Source organism: Rhipicephalus sanguineus, chromosome 2, assembly GCF_013339695.2.
Source record: "Rhipicephalus sanguineus isolate Rsan-2018 chromosome 2, BIME_Rsan_1.4, whole genome shotgun sequence".
NCBI classification, from domain to species: domain Eukaryota; kingdom Metazoa; phylum Arthropoda; class Arachnida; order Ixodida; family Ixodidae; genus Rhipicephalus; species Rhipicephalus sanguineus.
Genome location: NC_051177.1, coordinates 188819980 through 188830139, shown reverse-complemented (window position 1 = coordinate 188830139; position 10160 = coordinate 188819980).

The following is a 10160-nucleotide window of genomic DNA, read 5'->3' as shown; positions in this document are numbered from 1 at the left end:
GTGAGAGGCAGAGAAGTGCTGCCGCCGGGTACCAACCGGTAAAATAGGTACAAGCGCACTTCCGGCCTGGTGCTTGGCAGCACGAAGCAGATAGTCGCTTGGGAGGGCACCCACCCTGTGGGAAATTGGCGGTATGGGACCGCCTGATCTAAAAATAAGGTCATCCACTTTTATAACCGCAGCATTGGCTACGTAGCTGAGCGTCCGCTTCCAATGCAGAAGGTATCAGGTTCGATTACCAGTGCCGATCGAAACCCACCGGGTTTTTTTCCCAATGGGTAGAGGACTACACCAACCTGGCACTCGGTTGTTTCTGGCTACTCATCTCGAAAGGTGGCCCCATAAGGTTCTGTAAAGTCCCCTGGGCGCACCTTAACCCACCACAGCCTTGGTGAAAGAGTTGAACATCCGCGGCTGCTGTGGCAGGCAGAGAATTGCTGCTGCCGCGTACCTACCGGTAAAATAGGTGCAAGTGCACTTCCGGCCTGGTGCTGGGCGCAGCGAAGCACATAGTCGCTTGAGAGGGCACCCACCCTGTGGGAAATTGGCGGCATGGGACCGCCACACCCAAAAATAAGGGCATCCTCATTTTTTCTTTCTTTATGTATGTGATCCAACGCACGCCCAACAACGCGTTATGCGCGCTATTAGGCGTACGTTGGATCACATACAGATTTGTAACTGGCGGGTCGGGAACAAATGTGGGACATATAGCTGTCCCGACAGTGACGGCGCGGAACTCGGGACACTGTATGTAAAGTCGGGACGGTCCCGCAAAATACGGGACGGTTGGTAACCCGACTATCCACGCAGTGGCAAACCCAGCAGAAGGCAGTTAAAATTACGTAAACTAAAAAAAAGGCAATGTGTAATGTTTTGTTATCATAGCGCTTTGCCGATAAACGCCGCCAGTACTTCCGTATGGCATTTTTGATTACCCTATATCCATGTCAGCTGGTTTGCGGAGGCCAAAGGGCATGGCATTTAATTCCTTTAAACCGTCAGGAGTAACGAAGGCCATCTAGAGAAAGTGTTCACTTTCAATCAGATCTCACGTGGCATTATCACATTGACGTCATCCTTGCTTCAGCTAATCGTTCACTCGGTCTTATCAAACATTCTCTAAAAAATGCCCCTCCCTATATACGTAAGCTCGCCTACTTAACACTCGTTCGACCCAAAATCAAATACGCTTCAGCTATTTGGGACCCAATTCAAGCCTATCTTATCCAGAATATTGAATCCTTGCAAAACCGTGCTGTGCGTTTTATTTTTTCAGATTACTCACGTCATTCAAGCATCTCTGCACTAAGAGATCGCGCCGAACTTGAACCCTTATCTCATCGTCGCCAAGCAGCTCGCCTTTCGCTTTTTCACAAACTATACCATCATTCAATTCTTTCTGACAATTTCTTTCAGCCCCCTGCAGTCATTTTTCCTCGCCGCGATCACCAGTACAAAGTCAAACGACCCATATGTCACACTCATCGTTTCGCTAATTCATTAATACCACGCACTATCATTGAATGGAACCATTTATCATCGCACGTAGCTACCGAAAAAAACATAACGAAATTTCAAGATCTTCTACGCACTGAGCGTATTGCCTAAACGTGGTGTCCTACCTAATTCATTTCTTTTCACCTTTTTTCTTTTTCATTTCGCATATCGTAGCGGTATTCCTTCTGTATTGTGTATTTCATGTACTCTGCGTAGGCGTTCAGCAACTGCCTACTGTGCTTGCACCTTTTTCTTTTTTTTTACCATTTGTGTCTAGTTACTTCCGTATGTTATAGTTTGCATTTGCTTCATTGTCGTTGTTGTTGTTTTGTGACTATGTATACCAGCCAACTGTCAAGATTGTACTTATTACCGTTTTTTTTTCACTCTGTTATTTTTCCCAATTTATTGTATAATGTCCCCCTATGTAATACCCTCGTTGAGGGCCTTTAGGGGTATTTTGAATAAAAAAAATCGAAGTCCGCTTCTGGTACCTTCCAATATCCCAACCACATATCCAATCATGGTACCGCGTATTTCTTATCTCGTAGGCAATGTATGTTTAGATAATAGACATACGGCAACGAGTGGACAGCACAGCACACAGGAGTCTTACTAACCCTTCAGAAACCACATATATAAATGTATATACCAAATGTTCAACACAAATACGTATAATAAATAAGAATTACTACTAATAAAATCTTATTTTGAGATAAGTCCCCTACTGGTCGCCGAGTGTTACGTTTTGCGACAGACGTGCCGAAAGGATCAGAGAAGTTCCGCATGAACCACGTTTATTAACTCATGCTTATTGTTTCGTGGCTCGGGCTAGAACAAGGCACCGCTAGCAAGCGGCACTCTGCTTTTAACACTTAGTAGCAATTGCGCACCTCGCAGAGTGGTCTTATCACTTGCGCACCAGCTGACACCCTGGACTGTTGTGAACTGGCAAGAACTTGTGCGCCGCCAGTCTCAATAAAAACCAGTAACTCGCTGGCTGTAGCTTCGCCAGCTGCTCCATGCATAGGGGCGACGTCCTCTGCAGGCCTGTGTAGCAGCTGATGCTGGTGGAGACGCCAGCTGAAGGTACCCCTTGGAGTAGTTGCACGGACTTCGAAAGAGACAGGTCCTGTTTGAGCAACAATCACAGCGGGAGCTCACTTTGGTTTTCCAGAATAATTACGTACTGACACGCTGCCGCCGACTAAGAAATGACGTTCGCTACACGGACGACTTAGTGCCTGATTGCAATGTCTGTGCGCTAATCTTTGCTTTCACCCAGGGCTCTACGGCATCTAGCCGACTAGGTAATCATCGTTCCAGGCGAAATGTCGGTGGTGATTCATCAGTCGCCGCATGCGGCGTGTTGCGATAGTAGAGTAAAAATATGAGGCTTCACCTACATTTTCTCTCCTGTGCCGCCTTTGCGGAGGGCGTTTATTATGGTCTGAATGAAGCGCGCTGCCAGCCCCTTGGAGATAGGGTTGTAGGGAGCCGTGAGGACGTGCCGCGTATTCATTACCTGTACGGAACGCTTGAACTCTTGCGAAAAACATTGAGGTCCATAATCGGAAACTATTGTTTCAGGGAAACGAAAACGTGCGAAGAGCTCGAACAAACAGCGAATCGTGCTTTCTGTCGTTGTGGATCGTATTTCGAAAACCTGTGACCATTCAGAGTGTGCGTCCACCACCACTGATGTATTCTGGAAAGGCGAGAGAAAGAGGAAGCGGGGAAGAAAGAAAGAAAGAAAGAAAGAAAGAAAGAAAGAAAGAAAGAAAGAAAGAAAGAAAGAAAGAAAGAAAGAAAGAAAGAAAGAAAGAAAGAAAGAGGCAACACAGGTAGACTGAGAAAGAGGATAAAATAGAGAGAGAGAAAGAAATTAATAAAAATTACCAAGACAAAAACACAATAAAAAAGGCAGAGAGAAGAGAGAAAGAAAGGAAAGTTTGGCAGATTCCATGCCTTGGAATCGCCTTCATGCGAATCATTCAGCGAGTAGTTGCTTATGCTGCGTTTTCTGGCTTTGAGCCAAGCGTTACGAGGTGGATCGACGTGTTTTTGTAAGCGTAGTAGTTGCGTGCGCATCGTGGTCTTACCAGGCACGCCGGCTACACTGGCGTTTAAAATTAACTTATGGTCTGACGTAATGTCAGCCCTCACTTTAGAGCACAAGCGTGAGTATTACTGAAACGAAGTACAGCTTACGGTGCGATGATGTGAATATCATAACTTTCTTTAGCTTAATCCTACAGGGTTGAACAACACTTGAATAAAGCTTGCTGAATCATGGGAATACAAATGTAATGTTGATTAGATTCCTGTGACAGCATAGCCACCACTGGAACCACAACTAACATTAACCCGGCATGACACCTGTATGAAAGGAATACATATGGAGTGTTTATTGTTTTGTTATAAAATTAGATAGCAAGCACTGCAATCGCAGTTCACCCTGTACCGACATTACGCCGGCACAGGGTATTTTTCCACAGTAGTATCAAGACGTGGCGTCATGATGATGTTGATGCTCGACGAGCCATACAGTACTTTCGCGAGTCACTGACTTCGCTTCTTGAATTGCAAAAAAAATGCAAAAGGATGTACCCGACTGGGTGCCTCGCACAATATCACTGTTGCATATGAAACAATTGTAGACAGAATGTACTTTCATGCCACTGTTGAAAACTGAAGCCCTGCAATAAAGACAAATAAAGTGGCGTGGCTCCGTGGTAGAATACCTGACTGCGACGCAGAATGCCTGGATTCGATTCCTGCTGGGATCCTCATTTTTATTCTTTGCATTCGTCGGGTCAACGCTCTCGATGCTGTATTTTTTTCTTTACGATCTCGCATTTAAACAACCAATGTCTGTTCTCACCTTTCCTGGGAAAATATAAAGTTTCAATCACCTGTGGCGCATACCCGCTTACCGTGGCCGTGGCAAAAGGGTATGTGCCACACCTGTCTGGAGGAAAGGGTTTGACCACGTACGCGACAGGATTTTCATGTTAGTCATGTCATGACCCGACAGTGATATTTCTCCAGCCCTCTTACCCTCCCATGGCAATTTTGGTCTACACCAAGCTAAGAGGCGATCACGAGAACACCCAGACGTAGGCGGCTAGACAGATGGAACACTGAAAGAATAAGCGCTAAAATTTACCAGCACAAAAAGTAGTAAAAGAGAACAGACACTTTTTAGGAGCGGAGCTCCTTACAGCATCACCTGGTCGGTCATCGCTCCATCCGGCGTTCCCCCGTCGTCGCGTCTCCCGTATCATTCAATAGATGGCGCTGTCCCATAGAGATGCATGCAAACTGCAGTAGGGTGACGATATACTAGATGGCGCTGTCCCATAGAGATAGACATGCAGGGTGGCAGAAAAAAGGCAAAATGGTTAGAGATTGAGAAACAGTTAAACAAGGAACAGATAGGTGTTTATGCGGTTACAGAAACACACCTTAGAAACTTTGAAGAGCCACCACATATTGACAATTATATTTGGGAAGGATGTAACAGGATCACATCAGAAAGGAGAGGTTGGGGTGTTGGAATGCTAATTCATAGCAGAACAAAATGGGATAGAGTGAAACAAACGTGTTCAGAGCACATATGGGTTTCGGGCACAGTAGGTGGAAAGAAAACGTGGCTAGGTGTACCTTACTTGTGGACGGGGAATAACTGCAGAGAAAAAAATCACAGCATATCCACGGAGTGAATGATGATGAGTGGGCGAAGCTGCGGAGGTTCATCGGTAAACCGTGAATCTTCCGTGAATTCTGCCCACTACATCATCACCGACGTGAGATCGGGCGCGTTTTTACTACAGGTTCGATGAGTTATGACGACTTGCAGCTCACTTTAATTTTACATGTACGCTGTGAATTTTCATTGTTTAGAAAATCATTGCTTTAGAAAACATCTGGCGTATTTCGTTAAGCAGCTGGCGTCTTTTCGTTTTGCTTTAGAAACATCTGGCGTTCTTTCGTTTTGCTTTTATAAAACATCTGGCGTCTTTCGTTGGTTTATTTCATCAATCAGCGGCGTTTTGAACAAAATTTTTATTGTTTAATCACGCACAGGAGAAATCTCACCAGGCACTACCTTGGAGGTAAACAATGGCTGCTAATGGGAATGAGAGACAGAAGAAGTCGGCTTTTAGCTAACACTTACACTTCTAATTCTACTAACGTTTCCTACTGGAACATGCCAATGGCTGCTAATGGGGAATGAGGGACAGAAGAATTCGGCTTTTAGTTAACGCGCACGCTGCGAATTTTTTATTGTTCAACAACGCACAGGAAAAATCTCCCACCGGCACCACCTTGGAGGTCAAAGCGTAAGACTGGTTACGCACTACGACTACTACGACTACGACTACGAGGGACGAACGGGTGCCGCCTTAAGGAGCTTCGCCCCTAAAAATCACAGCATATCCACGGAGTGAATGATGATGAGTGGGCGAAGCTGCGGAGGTTCATCGGTAAACCGTGAACCTTCCGTGAATACTGCCCAGTACATCATCACCGACGTGAGATCGGGCGCGTTTATACTAAAGGTTCGATGAGTTATGACGACTTGCAGCTCACTTTAATTTTAGATGTACGCTGTGAATTTTCATTGTTTAGAAAACCATAGCTTTAGAAAACATATGGCGTCTTTCGTTAAGCAGCTGGCGTCTTTTCGTTTCGCTTTAGAATCATCTGGCGTTCTTTCGTTTTGCTTTTGCAAAACATCTGGCGTCTTTCGTTGGCTTATTTCATCAATCAACGGCGTTTTGAACAAAATTTTTTATTGTTTAATCACGCACAGGAGAAATCTCACCAGGCACTACCTTGGAGGTAAACAATGGCTGCTAATGGGAATGAGAGACAGAAGAAGTCGGCTTTTAGCTAACACTTACACTTCTACTAACGTTTCCTACTGGAACATGCCAATGGCTGCTAATGGGGAATGAGAGACAGAAGAATTCGGCTTTTAGTTAACGCGCACGCTGCGAATTTTTTATTGTTCAACAACGCACAGGAAAAATCTCCCACCGGCACCACCTTGGAGGTCAAAGCGTAAGACTGGTTACGCACTACGACTACTACGACTACGACTACGAGGGACGAACGGGTGCCGCCTTAAGGAGCTTCGCCCCTAAAAGAATCCGGAGATAGTGAAATGCATAAGCACCGATATTAAAGAATTTGGTCATGATGCCGAAATAATCCTTCTAGGGGACATGAACGCTCACATTCATGACCTTGACGATTATTCAGACACTAATGGCAAGTTATTGCGAGATCTCTGCGAGCAACATAGTCTTGAGATAGTTAACGTGGGGCCTAAGTGTGAGGGGCAGATCACATGGGAAGTCGGAAACAGGCAATCGAGCATTGATTATTGTCTCATGACAGAAGGAATATATGACAAACTGAGAGAGATGAGAATAGACGAGGAAGGCATTAACAGCTTGGGTAGTGATCATAAACGCATAATATTACAAATGGGATATAAAACTGAAAATAAGAACATAGACTCAAAGTTTGGCAGCTTGTATCTAAATGACAAACAAATAACAAATATAGCCGCAGGAGTCGAGGAAAAAGTTGACGAACTACCAGGCAAAGACTGGAAGTATAGTGAGCTGCTACGAAAGAAATGAAAAAAGAGAGGAAAACTATTCGTTGGAAAGGAAAGAGAAAGCCAAAAAGTTGGTGGAACAAAGAAATCCGGAAGGCGATCGAGAAGCGACGTGAGGCATCACGGGAGCACAGACAGGCAAAAAAGGAGAAGCGGCCACAGAACAAAGTCAACCAACTATGGGAAGCCTTTTCCTTTCCTCAACCTCTCCTCCTCCTCCTCCTCCAACTATGGGAAATATATTCAGGGCAAAAATCCATAGTGCAGAAATTAGTCGAGGCAAAAATTAAAGGTGAAAGTGAACGCTGGATGACAGAGATTCGCGAAAAGAAGAAGGCCGCGCCTAGGATATTTTGGAGCCACCTAAAAGCGCTGGCTAGGAAGTCTGTCACAATGCAACAACATATGGTAGATGAAGGAGGAAATCAATTGGAAGGGTACGAAGCGCTAGGTTACATCCGAAAGATAACAGCCGATTCGTTTAAAAAGGTCGCCCACGGGATTCCCCCGGTGAGTAAAAGTACGCAAAGGAGTGCAACCGACGAAGATGTAGTACTAGAGAATTTCAATTGGAAGAAGGCCGAAGGAAAAATTCCTAAGCGCACTACTCCGGGCTTAGATGGGGTTCCCGTCAGCCTCATTAACGAACTCGGACATAAAACTAAAGAAGCACTGCTGAAAAGTGCTTACAGGAAAAGTGCTTGCAGGAGAGGGAAATAGCAGACAGTTGGCGAAAAAGCAGAATGAACTTAATCTATAAAGGCAGGGGAGAAAAGGATAACATTCGCTCGTATAGACCGCTAAACATTACATCGGTGCTATACAGGTTGGCGATGCAGGCAGTAAAATTAAAAATGGAAGCTTGGGTAGAACAAAATGATATTTTGGGAGAACTGCAGAATGGATCTCGAATCGACAGGCGGTTAGACGATAATCTGTTTGTTCTTACCCAGTGTATAGAAATATCGAAAACAGAAAACTGGCCCTTATACGTAGCTTATCTAGATATCACCGGGGCGTATGACAACGTTAATCAGGAAATCTTGTGGGATATATTGAAAGAAGTGGGCACATGGGACGACTGTATACAGCTTTTGAGGGAAATATACCAAGAAAATACAGTTTGTATAAAATGGGAATGAATAAGTAGCAAGGACAGCGTTGAAATTAGCAAGGGGCTGAGACAGGGATGTCCTTTGTCCCCGCTGTTATTCATGCTGTACATGATGAGGATGGAAAAAGCGCTAGAAGGTAGCAACATTGGATTTAATTTGTCACACAAACAGGTCGGCACGATGCTTGAGCAGAAGCTTCCAGGTCTATTTCATGCTGATGATATTGTCTTATTTGCGGACAGTTAAGATTATATATAGCGACTGGCAGATATATGCGGAAGGGAATGTGAGGCTCTAGGACTAGGGTTTAGTACAACAAATGTGGATTGATGGTATTCAATGATCACGAAGACCATGCGGTCTTAATGCAGGGCCAAAAAAGACCGAGGGTAAGCGAGTACAAGTACCTCGGAGTATGGGTAAATGAGGGGGACAGTTATATGGAGGTACAAGAGAAAGCATCGGTAGCAAAGGGAAAGAGGAATGCTGCAATTTTGAAGCACAGAGCTTTATGGGGATACAATAGGTACGAGGTGCTTCGAGGGCTGTGGAAGGGTGTGATGGTCCCGGGGCTTACATTTGGGAACTCAGTGGTGTGCATGAAGTCAGAGGTACAATCAGGAATGGATGTAAATAAAAGGACGGTGGGCCACCTCGAGTTGGGCGCTCATGGGAAGACGACAAATGAGGCTGTAAAGTGATATGGGATGGACAGGCTTTGAAGTGAGGGAAGCTCAGAGCAAAATGAGATTCGAAGGGAGGCTGAGGAAAATGAAGAAGAGTAGATGGGCAGAGAAGGTTTTCAGGTATTTGTATAGAAAAAGCGTTGACACGCAGTGGAGAAAAAGAACTAGGAGGCTCACCAGTAAATATACGGCTAGCAGTGCGGGCGGTATGGCAACAAGGAGCATTAAGCGGAAGGTCAGAGAGGCGGAGAGGGCTTATTGGATGGCAGCGATGGAAAAGAAGCCGGCTCTGAGTAACTACCGAAAGGGAAAAAACGAAATAAGGAGGGAAAGGTTTTATGATAATTCAAGGGGAAGCGCTTTGCTGTTTGAAGCAAGGTCGGGCTGCCTTAGAACGCGTAGTTATAAAGCGAGATTCAGTAACGAAGAAGAACAATGTACATGCTGCGGGGGAACTAATGAAAGGATGGAACATGTACTGACTGAATGTGGCGATATTCACCCACACTCTTAGAAGAAAGGGCGTCGGGGCACTCCCTTTGTGAGAGTTTTGGCTTGTCCCGCTGGGCACTCCTTTTTCCGGGGTGAAACAACTCCCTCTAGACAGGGAGTGATTCAATTCCTCCTCATGGAGTACAGTACTCCGTCTGCGATAGAGTGAAAGCACTCCTCCGAGGGAGTAAAGCTATCACGTTGAAACAGCTTTGAAATAAAATTAATCGAGCACAGAAAATGGCACATTCATACGCGCACACATTCACGCAACCAAACACGTAGAGCGCTCGCAACCGAAACGCATACATTAGAGGATTTTAGTCTGTCCGGCACACCGCTATACGCAAAATGCTTTGCACCGGAATACCGGGTGTGAACTGCGCATACGCACGCCCGGTAAACATGGCCGCGCCGCCGAAAGCGATTGCAGCCCACCTCGAATCTATCAAATGGCCGTCGCGCGCTCTGTCGCTCGCTATCTCCGAACTGATGCTTTTATTTGCTTTAGGTTCACGTCCTTAAGCTTCGACAGCAAGGTATTCGTGTCGATTCGGCACCGTTTTCGAGAGCCATACTCAAATAATCAACGATGTAGGCTTAGCGAGTGACAATCCCGGAATCTCGAGGGTCATACATTATGTGTCGGTTAGTTGTTTCTATCCTCCATAGCTGGCGCAACTTGACGTGGCGGCAGCTACGGCACACAAAGCGGCTGCGAAAAAGAAAAAA